This window comes from Protopterus annectens, chromosome 5.part1 (assembly GCF_019279795.1).
Source record: "Protopterus annectens isolate FY-2018-M chromosome 5.part1, PAN1.0, whole genome shotgun sequence".
NCBI lineage: Eukaryota > Metazoa > Chordata > Ceratodontiformes > Protopteridae > Protopterus > Protopterus annectens.
In genome coordinates, this window is record NC_056736.1 from 630363950 (window position 1) to 630378602 (window position 14653).

The following is a 14653-nucleotide window of genomic DNA, read 5'->3' on the forward strand; positions in this document are numbered from 1 at the left end:
GCAAATAACCCCACTCAATAAAAACAGAATGTTGAAGCTAGCTGATCAATTCAAAAGACACAAATTATGTTCTATTACAATATGGAAACCCCAACCTATAACACAACTGATTCAACATGCCCCCCCAGCTAACCCTCATCTCCCACTGCTTTAGAAGCTATCCAAAGACAACTGTAAACTTTTCACTTAAAAGATAACATTGCCCTAACTTTTTATCTAACAAGGCCAAGAAAGAATAGCTATACACTCCTATAACGATTAGAAATGTCAGAATTATTTCAACCCATTTGGATAATTTTCAAAGGTCAGACATATGAGCTATGAAATCAACTCCCCTTTTCTTTTCTAAACTTTCTTCTAGGCTTCCATAGTAGTAATCATCTACTAATAATAGTAATAATCTGGTAATCAATATTTTCATTCTCCCCCCTCTTTGTGATTACTTCATCTTCCTCTGTCCACTTTCATTCACCTTTAGTTCTTGTTACCTCAAGATCAAGTCACTCTTCTGTACCTCTCTGCATCATTTCCATTTATTCTCCTTTCACACCTCCTTCACACCTCCTCCAAACCTAAAATTCAAGTTCAAATCATTTCTTGCAATCCTTTACTGCCTTTCCTTACAAATGACTAGAATCAACCTACCAGATTCTTCTAAATCCATAAACTCTAACCATAACTCTGTTCATTCCAAACTTTAAAAATTAGTAAATTTAACTGTCAAAGGATACGTTGTACCAATCTAGTCTACAATTATTAGCCTATGTATTTCTCCATTTTGATGTTTCTTTTTTTTTTTATATATATATATATATATATTCTTGTCCTATGCAGTCATAAATGTATTCGTGCCATGTTGAATGGGCTTATGGCCCAGTTGGACACTCCCGGCAAACAAATGTATAATAAATAAATATTTTATGTATACTGTTTCCTAACCTAATTTCCATTATATCCCAGTTCTTCCCTCAGTTGCATCTGCCTCTTTTGCCTCAATTGACATTTACTTTCCATGTATTCAGTTTGAACTAATCTATTACTTACATTTCTGTATCTTTTATTTGTGAAATGTTTGGTATTTAATGCCGGCTGAGCCTGAAATTGGACAATACTGATCACTGCACTACCCCAGTAAACAAAATAAAATACTTCCCTCACCTCATCAATCTTATTTATTGCACATCCCTTTATTATGAAATAAAGGAAGCAAAATATCCGATTATTCAATGAACCTGCACCTCAGTACCTTCAATAAAAAAAAGAATAAGGGAAAGGATTCTGGTTTCCCACTAACAAAGGCTAAAGATACTCAGTAGGAATCAGCACTCACAGTTTTCACAAATCTTTTTTTTAACTGGTTAACAGTGCTATTGGCAAGAATCAGACATGAAAAATACTGCTTTCCCAGGATGTAATATGACATATAAGAACAACAATACAGCAGTTTCCGTAGTGTAGTGGTTATCACGTTCGCCTAACATGTGAAAGGTCCCCAGTTTGAAACCGGGTGGAAACAGTTTTGTCTAGCATTCAGCAGGAGATTAGGGCTATGACCTGTTAATGAGCTTCTTTCTGTGGTGAAGGTTTGATTCCCTCAGCCTCCATTTGTCTCTTTTGTCAAAGTAAACTTTACTGTCATTTACAACTACACACGTGTAGCCTAAACGAAATATTGTGCATCAGCTCAATGCTTGAGATTACAAAGGAAAGTGAAACAACACATACAAGTAGAGGAATAAACATAACTAACAAATACAATACTACCCCAATAAATGCAAGAAAGAGCAGAGACATTTACTAACACTCATATACAAAAAGAATACCCTCCCCCCCCCCCCGAGTTAAATTAACTACCCTATTTAAAGTAACACAAAACACACTACAGACTGAAATTCCTAAGTTATTTATCTAATACTGCCCTTGAGCGAGTCAAATAATACTGACAATAGATATAATAAATACTGCACTTACTTGGAATATATATAAGTATATATTACAGAAATAAAAACTGACTTGTGTGCCCAGATGCCTGTTTTGGACTTGGAAAAAGTCATTTAACTAGACAGTAATTTGGAGTAACTCAGAAAACTGAAATAGGCTCCTCAATGGTCTATTAGACTCCATGCCTAGTCTTTAGTACTTATGAACTTGAGAATGAAGGGTAAAATGTGTGCATCTCAGTGCAGTCAGAAATACTGCTTTCAGTCATGGCTCATGCTATCTACATCTACATGGTAAGAAGGAAAAAGTCTGTTCACTTCAATATTGCACCCCAGGGATGCCACTGCACGCAGATGAGGAGTCACTGACTTCTCAGTAATGCTGCTCCTTGGGGAGACTCACCTTTAATCTGTCAAAATGTTTGGATACCTAATCTCCAAAGCATTTAGACAGCTTTTATTTTTTGCTCAATGAAGTCCTGTAGAAGGCCTTCATACATGTTACCGTTTAATGTCTCTACTTGGTCGCTGGGATGTCTGCAGTTAATACAAAAAGCACCTAAATGTTTGTAGAATCAGTCACAACAGCATGCTGTGTACTTGTGTTTAAAGTACATCCTAACACAATTAAGACACTATCCTGCATTCCTTTCTACATTTCACTGATCAAAGCGGGAATGCTTTGTATATATTTTGACAAACTGTTGTCATATGACATTCAATGAATGCTATCAGTGAAACTTCATTTTCTTGCATAAACAATAATGTACTACATATGCATTTTCTTCTATACATACAATTTTTCTATTTTTAACTAAATAATTTAAATTAATTCCGGAGCACCCCAAAATGATAAAACTTGAAAAGGCCTAACTCCTCTTAAAAACATGTTACAGAGTTTCAGACTGTCTATGTCATGTTAGCCAAAGGAACAAGAAGTAAAGTAAAGTGGGACTGCTTCAAGGTCGGGGATACACGGGTGAAATTAGAAGAATGGGGGGTTAATACAGCAACAGTGATCTACTCAAACACTTACACAATTGTACTGTGGCCTTCATTAGATCATTCTTGCATTAGCAAAAGGCTAAATGGGCTGATTAACAAAGCATAGACAGAAAGGAAATGGGACTGGAATCCAAAAGACCCTGGAGAACAGATATACCAAATCCCAATCTGGCTATAAAAAAAGGAATTCATTTTGTAGTGCTTAGTGAAAGGGTTTTCACAGGATCAAGATGCTGCCACTAGAATACCTCTACAGTCCATCCCTTTCTAGCTCTAGTGCAATATGTTGTACCATTCTAGGGAGTGTGAGTGTGTGTGTGTGTGTGTGTGTGTGTGTGTGTACGCGCGCGTGCATGCGGGGGGGGGGGCTCTTTTCCATAACAAGAAAAGCAGAACTGAATCGCCTGGGACAGCCATCCGAAAATAGTTTGCTTGGAAAATGTCTGTACTTTTTTCTTACCTTCAAAGGAAATTAATAGCTGGTCTGACATTCTAAAATATTTGTCTTGTCCATGTAGTATACCTGAGTTGCCTGTAGATATTTAGAGGTGAAGAATTCCCTCACTTCTAAAGCATACATGGAAATGACTAGTTTAAGATTAATTCAATTTATCTTTGCAACAACTTTAGGCATGAAGGAAAGGTTTATTACAAGAGTTGCCCTATCTTTCTGAAAAAGAAAACAAGGGTTGAGGAAACATAAGAGCCTGCAGCTCAATAAAGATACTTTTCTATCCAAATTTAAAGCAAAAGTAAAAACAGTCTTCAGAGTAAGAAATATCAGGAAAGAGCTAGCTGCAGGCTCATATGTAATTGAGTTACCTTTTCCAAAACAAAACTGAGAACACAGTATGGTCCCACCTCTCTCCTATGAGGCCTAACATGCACAACCCCTTTCAAGAATGGCTCAGCTTGGAACAAGGATGAAAGGGGAAAGGATCTACTGGCAGACTGCTGAAAGTTACACTTTGATAAAAATGTAAGACAGGCCTGATTTGAGTAATTAAACACATTGGAGAATTCAATTCTACATACTGATGAACCAGTGAAGATCCTTCCTGTGTGGAATGGATCCTGATTTTCCTTATGGCACCAACTAGAAAGTTTCTTCCATTTGGCTAAACTTGATTTCTTAGTAGTAGGTTTTCTAGCTTCCTTTAATACCTTCTGGAATTCTCTGAAGAGAGGTGCTTAAATGGGATCAAAACCCATCTTCCACACAATCAGACGTAGGGGGGAGATAAATTATAGATCCCTTGTCCTGTGCAAAAATATTTGTGTGTGTGTTGCTGTGGTGTCTTTCTCCCCAATTCACGGTAAAATATTTAATTTGTTGCTGGGCTTTTCTCTCCTTCTATATAATTACTAATTAACTACTTATACTGTTTAAATGTTTTTGAATCTGTTGTGCAGCATTTCTTCCCAGGTCTCCAGTGAAAATGAGCACCTGGCTCAGTCACACTTTTTTCTGGTTGTCAAAGGACAAACAAACAAATAGGTCCATTCTGAGGAAGTTTACAGAAATGAGAAGGGAGAACCAGTTTTTGTCTGGGTCAAAACAGGGTTACCAAAAATGTCTTTGGAGAGTCCTTTAATTTTAGTAAGACTCTGGTAATCAGAAAAAGGGAGAGAAGACATACAGAACATTCCCTTTGATAGGACAAAATGTATCTGTTTTCCAGGCCTATTTGTAAAGACTCCTGGCAAATAAAGTAAAGTTGTGTTAAGTAAACTTAACACTAGATGTTTGAAAAGATCACTGCTGCAAGCCAGCTCTCAAAGCTTCAGGGCACCTTTCATGCACCCAAAACCATTAGTCAACTTAGCTAAGCTGACTAAAAACTCAGGTTTGAGCACAAAGTCTTTCAGAGCTCTCATGCCAACTGAACTTAGGGCTAAGCCAAAAGGGGACATTGCTAGGAAAAGAAAAAAAATACACGTCCACACCCTGGCATAAAAACAGACAAAAAAAAAGGAAGTAGAGAAACAGCTACTGCAGCAATGATCATTCAAACATCTACTGTTATGATACGTTTATTTACACAACTGTACTGTGTTCTTCGTATTGATCATTGCTGCAGTAGACTTAGGTATAAGGGTAGATTACCACAGCTTACAATAGCTGGGAGGAGCAAGAGGAAAAGTCCAAGAGCTCCAGGAGAATGGTCCTAGCAAAACCTGCCCTAGACCTGGAGAAAGAATCTAGTTTAAACTGCTTTGTAGAAATATACACAGAGTACCTAGTTTCTACGTCCAACCCTTTCCCAAAAAAGAAGAAAATCCATAGATGGAACCAAGGCTCTCCCTGGAATTGTTTTGTTGTAGTGGGAATAGCAAAAGGTAGCATCCTGAGACAACCATTTGGAAATACTCTATTTTGACACAGGTTGTCCCTTCTTAACTTCATAAGAAATAAATAACTGATCAGAGATCCTAAAATATTTAGCTTTGGTAAGATAATATAAGGGTTGTTTTTTGAAATCCAAGGATTGTTGCATCCTTTCTCCCTTGTTTTAAGTTCTGGAGAGAAGATGGGAAAATTGATTTCTTGTCTCAAAGTAAACCTGCATACCACTTTAGACATAAATTAAGTATTTAGTTCTTAAAGGAGGAAAAAGAGAAAGGGTTAACCTTCAAACACTGGACCCCACGCAGTTTGGGTTCGTGAAGGGCCGATCTTGTCTCCTGAACCTGATTGACTTCTTCAAATCAGTCTCCAGAGCTGTGGAGGGGGGTAGGGCGGTCCACCCAGCCTATCTGGACCTCGCCAAGGCCTTTGACACCATCCTCCACTCTGGAATCATAGATAAACTTACTAAGATGGGCATAAATCCCTACGTCACTCGATGGGTTGCCAAATGGCTTACTGACAGAACTCAGACTGTAAAACTAGCCGACTCCAAATCCAGCTCCAGATAACTGACAAGTGAAGTACCTCAGGGTTCAGTCCAGGAACCGCTCTTGTTTGGCATCTACTTCTCCGAATTACAGGCCAACACTAAGGGACTCTGGCTAACAAAGTTTGCAGATGACTGCAAACTGGGAGCCATTACTGAATCCCCAAATGATGTGGATATTCTACAAAAGGGCCTTACAGAAACAGATGCTTGGTGCCTGAGCCATGGGCTCAAGCTTAATGCCAAGAAATGCATAGTTATCCCCTTTGGGAAAAACATGTACCCATGAATTACCACATAGGTGGCAGTACACTAAACACTGAAAGTGTGATACGACTTAGGGACACAGGTGGACAGTAGTCTCACCTTCAATAACCACATCGCCACAACAGTCAGGAAATCCTTCTATGTGGCACACCTGATCACTAAGGGCTTTTCATCCAGAAAAAAGAAGGTCATTGTCCCACTGAACTCATCCCTCATTAGACCCATTATAGAGTACAATGCCCCATTTGGTATGAGGTAACAAGACATCTGCAACAGCTGGAAAGGCCGCAGAAATACCTCACTAAATGAATCACAGGCCTAAAGCAGATGCCCTATGCTGACCGTCTAAAAAACTCCAGCTATATTCTGTGGCATATTGCCTACTCAGAGGCGATCTCTGCTTAACATACAAGGCCATGTCAAACCCTGAGCTGTTGGACATGCTACACTTAAAGAAATCCCAATCCCTCAGAGCCACACACTCCAGGGATCTAAACCTTGTCATCACAATGAACAAAACATGCTGGAGGGATAGGTTCCTGACCCAGAGACTCCCCATACTCTGGAATAGACTGGCCATACATGTCAAGCAGAGCGCCCGGGATCATGTCAGTCACTCTGCTAGACAGGGGTCCAGGGAAGTAAATATTATGGGAAGAAATATCCAGGGAATTGTTATGGCTAGGCTTGTATAAGCCCTAGGGCCGATAGCCTAGTACCAACCTATACGAGATAGCATCTCGGATAATAACAGTAACACAATTTTCCTTGTCAGGAACATCAAGTCAGTCTGATGAGCCGGTTCAAATGGAGCAAAAGTTATTTTTCTTCTCAAGACATAATTAAAATCCCACTATTTTCTAGGAGGCTTGGTACGTAACATCCGTTTCAAAACATTATCCTATAAGATTGATTTGAAAGAGTCAGATCCATAAGCAGACATGCTGAAATGGATGACAAATGTATCTTGATGGAAGTAAGATAGGACAGAGGATAACAACAAAATGTAGGGACAGAGAAAGACTAGTCTTAAAGGTGACTGGTTCTTGTTTTGTCACCAACTAGAAAATGCACCGAGAGGTTAAAAGCCCTGTCCCCAGTTTCATACAGACTCCTCAGAGGTGACCACTGTCTGGAATACAAAGCAATCTCAGACCCCACCTTGATGGGACTGCTGCATATCTGCAAGTCAAACTCCACTCGAGCAACCCGTACACATGACCTCAGCCTGGTCTGTGATATCAATAGGACTTGTTGGCGGGAAAGATTTTTGTCCCAGAGACTCCTCATCTGTGGAATAGACTCCCTCTCCATGTCAAGCAGAGTACCTCATTATCCCTGTTTAAGCACAACCTGGATAACTGGATGGGAAACAGAAAATACACTCCTGGGATTCCACCTCTGTCCCTGCTGGACAGGGGCTCTGGGTGCTGACTTGTCTAAACATGGGCTAAACTCTTGGCTAGGCTTATAAGGGCTTCAGAGCCAACAGCCTATTAACCTCCTATGATCCTATTTAGTAGTATATGACTTTCTAGTAGCTGCTTTTCTTGACTCCTTTAATAACCGCTACACGTCCACAGAAAATAAGTGTCTTAAAGGTATTAAAACACTATCTTCCAGGCAGCTGTTTGGTGTCAGGATGTAACAAACACCCCTTGCCCTGTGTGAGTAGGACCAGTCTGTGAGGAAACTTACGGCAATTGCCCATAATCGTTTCCACTACAACGAGTCACCAAAATTATCTTTGGAGAGTCCTTCAGAATTTTCAGAATCCCACTGAATAATAGTGGAAAGGGTGCAAAAGCATTTAGGAATATTTCTGTCCAAGGAAAAGCATATCCTTTCCAGGCCTTTTTGCATGGAGTCGAGGAGCAGAATTTTAACAATTACTGATGAGACTGGAGGCAAAAAAGATCTATCTGAGGTGTTCCCCACAATAAATTCCTGAAGACCCAGTGATACAGTTACCATTTGTTAAGGTTTGTCCTGGTATTCCTCATCTTGTCACAGAGAAAAATAGACAGAGACTGAAAATCTGCACATAGCATAGGTTTCCCCCAGTTGTTTATGCACTACATCACAGTGTTCCTGTGAGTAAAACACTTGTAACTATTCTGGTGAACCATAAATGACTGAATGTTGACGACATTTATAAATGCCAACATCTTTTATATGTTTATATGCTTTGGTTTATCTTAACTTTTTCTGTTCCAAAGAGCCAGCACTTCTATCCTCACAGCCACTGCTCCCCAAGCAAACTTTCAGGTTTGTGGTGTTACTGACTGTGCTGAAGCTGAAAGGGAAATTGGGAGACTAGAATCTGAAAAAAAAAAAAAAAGAAGTTATGTACTCACCATAACGTTCCATGTTTGTAGTCCATCTCTCCCTTCAGTCTTACATATGGGATTGGAGCCGATCCTCGGCTCCGACTCAGCCTATTTACAAGCTGGAAGACTTCTGGTTGGTTCGTGGCTAGGTAGGTATCCCATGGTGCACCAGTACAATCCCCAGATCTTGTTTGCTGCTAACTAAGAGAAATAATAACATACAGAAAGAAGCCAATACTAAAAGGTCTCCATGAATAATGATAACAACAATGTTTCTGTCTCCAGGTATTTCCAGGATGGGGGTAGGAGGGCGGGTTCGTAAGAATGAAGGGTGAGATGGACTACAAACATGGAACGTTATGGTGAGTACATAACTTCTTTATGTTCTGTAGTCCTATCTCACCTTCATTCTTACATATGGGACAGCGTCCCTAGCGCCTTATTCTTGGGTGGCTCAAGGAAAAATACTCCTGAGTACCGTGGAACCAAAGGATGCTCTACCCCTGGAGATTAAATCCAATTTGTAATGAGTAATAAAAGTGTGAGAGGTAGCCCATGTAGCGGCTGCACAAATATTATCAAGTGGGACCCTGGCTTGAAAAGCTGCAGAGGTAGACTGGGATCTGGTAGAATGAGCTTTGATTTTAAAGGGTAAAGGTCTACCCTAAGAATTGTAAACATAAGCTATACAGCTAGAAATCCAGTTAGAGATAGTTACTTTGGAAACTTGTAAGCTCAACTTGGATTCAGAAAAGGAAATGAATAATTGATCTGATTTCCTGATTTCTTTAGTCTGGTGCAAATAAAAGCGTAATTGTCTATGGACATCCAGCTGGTGAAACCTGTATTCAGCTGTGTTGGAGTGATTTGGAAATAACACCGGGAGTTCTATGGATTGATTCAAAGTGGCATGGGAACAAACCTTGGGGACAAAAGAAAGATTAGTACAAAGGGACACCCTGTCTTTTTGAAAAATCAGATGAGGAGATTTAACAGACAATGCTTGCAACTCTGACACCCGTTTCGCCGACGTGATAGCCACCAGGAACAACGTCTTCCAAGACGAAAATTTCAAAGAGGATGAATGAGAAGGTTCAAAGGGCGGAGAAGTCAATTTGGATAACACAAAATTCAAATCCCATGAGGCCACAGGTTCTTGGACAAGAGGTCTTAACAAAGTGGCACCTTTAAGGAAGGTTTTGCACAGCTTATGTGACATCAGAGAAGAATCTGGAAAACCTAGATGAAAATTTGAAATTGCTGCCAATTGAACTCTGATAGTAGCAGCCGCAGATCCTTGATGAAAAAGCTCAGACAGGAATTCCAAAACCACTGGAATGGAGGCAGTGTAACAGTCAACATAAATTTTCTCTGACCAAATAGAGAATCTTCTCCATTTACTGGTATATAGTCTCCTAGTGGAAGATTTATGAGAAGACGTAAGGATATGAGTCACGGAGGGTGAGAAGTCGTGAAGCCTGACTAGGGATGGAACTGGAGCAGCCACGTGAGGGTCTGTAAGGAGGGATGAAGCGAACCTGACATGTGAGTCAACGGGTCTGGAACTGGGTCCAGAATCCAAGGATCATCTAGGAGAAGAGGCCCGAGAAAGGGGAACCAAACCTGACGAGGTCAGTAAGGAGCAATGAGGATGTTTGCTTCCCAGCCGTTTCGCTTTATGAATAACCTTGAGAATGAGAGGAAAGGGGGGGAAAAGCATATAGGAGACCCAGGGGCCAATCATGTACAAGTGAGTCTCTCAGTGACCCCCCCCCCCAGAGGGGGGATGAGGGAGAGGTAGCTGCTGCATTTGGCATTGATTGGACTGGCAAAGAGGTTGCAGCACGGCCGTCCCCATCTGTGGAAAATCTGTTCTCCTGTTTAAGAGACCACTCGTGAGGCATCAGAATTGCCCTGCTGAGCTTGTCGGCTATCATGTTAGTCATCCCTGGAATGTGCGTCGCCACCAGAAAATGCTGGAAAGATATCTCTCATTTCCAAACTCACATGGCCTGTCGACAAAATGGGTAAGACTTGGTTCTGCCCTGCTTGTTGATATACCATACTACTGACATGATGTTTGATTGTATTGAAATAGTCCCCAGAGGTAGAAGGTCATGAAGTGCTTGCAATGCCAGGGGCACCGCCATCATCTCTAGAACGCTGATATGCAGATGAGCCTCGTGATCTTGCCATGTGTCCTGAACAGTCCTGCCAAGATAATGCCCCCCCCCCCCATCTGTGGGGCATCCATGGTCACAGTGGCAATGGGTTGGTGAGGAACAAATGAAGTGACCGTGGTTAGCTGATTGGGTAATGTCCACCAAAGGAGGTCCTTCTTGCAAGATTCTGTCAGCAGAATGAGATGGGATAATGGTAGGTGCTGAAAAGACCATTGGGACGACAGAAGCCACTGAAGAATTCTCATGTGTAACCTGGCTAGTGGCACTAATAGTATGGTGGAAGCCATGGTTCCTATGAGCTGCAGAATAATCTTGGCTTTGACCTTTCGTAAGGGGAGAAGACGATGAATTTGAAGAACGAGATTCTGTGCCCTTTCGGCAGGAAGACGAGACAACATGTTTACTGTGTCTATCTCTGCGCCTATAAAAATCATAGATTGAAAGGGCAATAAGGCAGATGTTCCCAATTTATAGAAATTCCCAGATGGGCACAAAGCTGAATAGTAGCATCCCTGTTCTGAAGAAATAGATGCCTGGTGGGAGCGGTCAGGAACCAGTCATCCAGATACGGAAACATCTGGAATCCTCGACTTCTCAGGTGAGCTGTCACTACTGCCATACATTTGGTGAACACCCTGGGGGCTGTGGTGAGACCAAAGGGCAGAGCACGAAACTGGTAGTGACGGGCTACCAACCAGAAGCGTAGAAGACTCCTTGACGCCCTGTCCATTTTTATGCGGTAGTAGGCATCTTGGAGATCTATTGAGCACATCCAATTGTCTTTCCCTAACAACGGGAGTATAGACTGCAGTGTTACCATCCGGAACTTGTCCTTTACCGATTCGTTCAATCTGCTGAGGTCCAGAATGGGCCTCCAGTCCCCTGTAGTTTTGGCACTAAAAAGAATTTGGAGCAAGTTCTGGATCCTATTTGGTCTGCTGGGACGGTTTGGGTGACTCTTTTTGACAGCAACTTGTTGACCTCCACAGTTGCCTGACCCTGTGATTGGGTGGAACATCTGGGATCTTTTGGGGAACAAAAGGTGGAAGAGAAAAGGGTATGACATAATCTCTGGTAATAATTCTTTGTACCCACTTGTCTCGAGTGATACCTAGCCAGGCTTCTGGATACAAAGAAATGCAACCCCCGACCAGCCCCAGAGAAGCACAGTCGGGCCCCACATCAGGAGCGCTGGTAAGGCCGGCCTCGAAATGAATCATGGCCTCCCTGGTTTTGAGGTCTGCCCCTGCCTCTAGGGCGACGTCTACCATTTCCTCCTCTGCCTCTGAAGGAGGAGTCACCCTGTGCATCTTGGAAAAACCTCTGGGACTTCTTGAACCACATTTTACCACCTCTCTGACCCTTAGGGTATGGTCTAGAGGGAACAGTAAAATGTGCTCCCATGGCAGAGAGTGCTTTTCCTTCTTGCTCAGACTGAGTGAGAGTGTCCTTTACCTTGGATCCAAACAATGAGGAACCATCAAAGGGGTCATTGGTAAAAGTAAAAAAAAAGGTTCCGCAAAGTTACACAAACGCATCCAGGAATGACGCTTTAGGGAAATTCTTGAACCCGCTGCACCACTCGCTCCATCGGCTGTATACGAAATAAGCAGCATGGAAGAGTTGACGATAGAGTTCAAGGTGGACAACTGGGCAGAAACCTTGTCAGGGACTCCCTCAGTACATGTACCTTGTAAAGAGTCTCCTAACTCTTTAAGGAGATCTCTCTGAAGCCTTGTGAAGTGAGTAAGGTAATTTAGTGATCTAAGGGTAAATGCCTGCTGAAGAAAAGATACGCTTCCCATATCTGTCCATTATTCGAGACTCCTTATTCGGCATATGAACAGAAGAAGAAGTCTTAGCTAACTCCTTCTTAGTGGCCGTTGCCACCACCATGGCATCTACAGGGATACCTCTGCACAAAAAATCTTTACCTGGAGGGGCTGAAAAAAACTTGTTCGATCTCCTGGGGACTGGCTCCATGGCATCTGGAGTATCCCACATCTTTCGACTAACTAAATCCACAAGTTCGAAGGGTGGAGACACCCAAGAGGCAGAAGGTTGAGACCAGAAAGCCTTCAGGTACACCGACTCCTCATCAGAAGGGGTGACAGTAGGCCAGCCGTACCTCTGTTTAAGGATTTCCAAGATGTCTACGAAGGAGACATCATCAGAGGATGACTTGGGGGACCCTTCTGACTCCTCAAGGTCAGTGTCAGAGGTCAGAGACTCATCCTGGGAATCTACATGCTTCCTCTTACATGTCCTCTTCCATGGGGGCTCCTCAGAAGGACATTCCAGGGAGGTCTCGGAAGAGTGGGGGCCACCAGCCAGTGGCTCCTGAGGCTGAGGGTCTCTGATGTCCATTGAGGGAGTAGGAGCCGAGACCAAAGTAGGTGCTTTAGGGGGAAGAGTGCAGGTACCTCTGGTAGGAGCTGACAATCGAGACAGCACAATCCTCATCATCTCGAATGCAGACCTCTCCAGCTCCGAAGACCTCCCCGGCTCCGAGGAGACTGAGGATGCCATCGGCTCCGACATAGACGTAGGGTCCAAACTCACCTAGCCGATGCACCGAGAGGAAGACTCTGAACCAAAGTTCGGTTCCAAGCATCCCTGTCGGGGCTGACCGGGGAGCTTCGTCCCCTAGACACTACGAATGGCGCTGAGAGTGTCGGAGCAGAATTCTGCTCCGAAGCAACCACTGGGGGAGCCTGAGACAAAGGTTCCACCAGTGGTACCAAACACTCCGGCTTAGAAAAACCAGCATGGCTCGGAGGAGGAATGATCGCAGAGGGTTGAATGGACTCGAGTGGCTCCGGAACCATCTCGGTCGGAGCCAACAACAATTTAGGCAAAGCAGACAACTTCAGAAGTCTCAGCACTACCCTCTCCACATCTTCTTCCGATAAACTCCTGGAAGACCTGGATGATAGAGTAGGAGAGTGGGATCTCTGAGACATAGGAGATTTCAATATCAAGGAGGCCGGTAGAGGATCCATAGACTGGCTCCGAGACATAGTCTCAGTGGTCAGCTCCAAAGTACTTGGAAACGACCCTGTAATCATAATACTGCTCTCAGCTGGCACCGAGGTCTGTGGAGCCAATGAGACAGTGGACTTGTCTGACTATGATATTTTAAGAGGTGGCTCCGAGACACCAGCTGGTGCCAGCGAGGGCCTCTTAGAGGATTTAGACTTTCCCTTGGAGGATTTTGAGGATGAGGAAGAGCTGGCCATATCTTCCTCAAAGGAAGGTTTAAGAAGACCTTTTAGGATGAGCTTGTTCTTCCTCTCCTGCAACACCCTAGGACTGAAAGCATGGCAAAATAAGCAGGTTTCCTGTAGATGGATGGCCCCTAAACAGTAAACGCAGTTACCGTGACCATCCGTTATGGACATTTTTTGAGAGCACTTAATACCCTTCTTAAAGCCAGATGGCTTATGATCCTTACTCTCTTTAGATATTCTCCTGAAAGGACACACGCACACAGAAAAAGAAGGAGGAGGACTAGGTCCTCTAATTTAAACAGGCCTAGCCCTGCAGGAAGGAAAAAGACACCACGAGGACTAGGTCCTCTAACTTAAATGGGCCTAGCCCGGGCAGGAAAGGAAACAAAGAAACTCGATCTTCTAACTAAAACAGACCTGGAAAGTTATAGAAGTAAAGGATTCACACACACAAATAGAAATGTCAACAAAATAAGCGGGAATCCGCAAAAAACTCAACTTATCTCAAGAACTAACAGAACGGAGTTCTGTTAGCAATTATAGCAAATCCAACAATGCTAACCACTAAACAAGCGGATAACCGCCAAAAACACTAGACTATCCTATTAATACAAACAGTCTAACAGTGCGCAAAAGGTGCCTACAACTACTAACTATATGAAAATACGAAAACCAGCACACAGGATACCAATACTAAGCAAAAAGGAGGGTCAGCGGCCAAAAACTGCACCAAATGGTGCAAGTATAAGCTAACCACACTAAGTAGAACTACGCTAACTAATTAACAATAAACAGTAACAA

At 42.6% G+C, this 14653-nt stretch overlaps 1 non-coding gene across 1 annotated transcript; it reads left to right on the plus strand.

The window, feature by feature from the left end:
- Nucleotides 1–1443: 1443 nt before the first annotated feature.
- Nucleotides 1444–1516, plus strand: TRNAV-AAC. The gene has a single exon. It is a non-coding gene; the product is annotated as a tRNA-Val (tRNA).
- The last annotated feature ends 13137 nt before the right edge of the window (nt 1517–14653 follow it).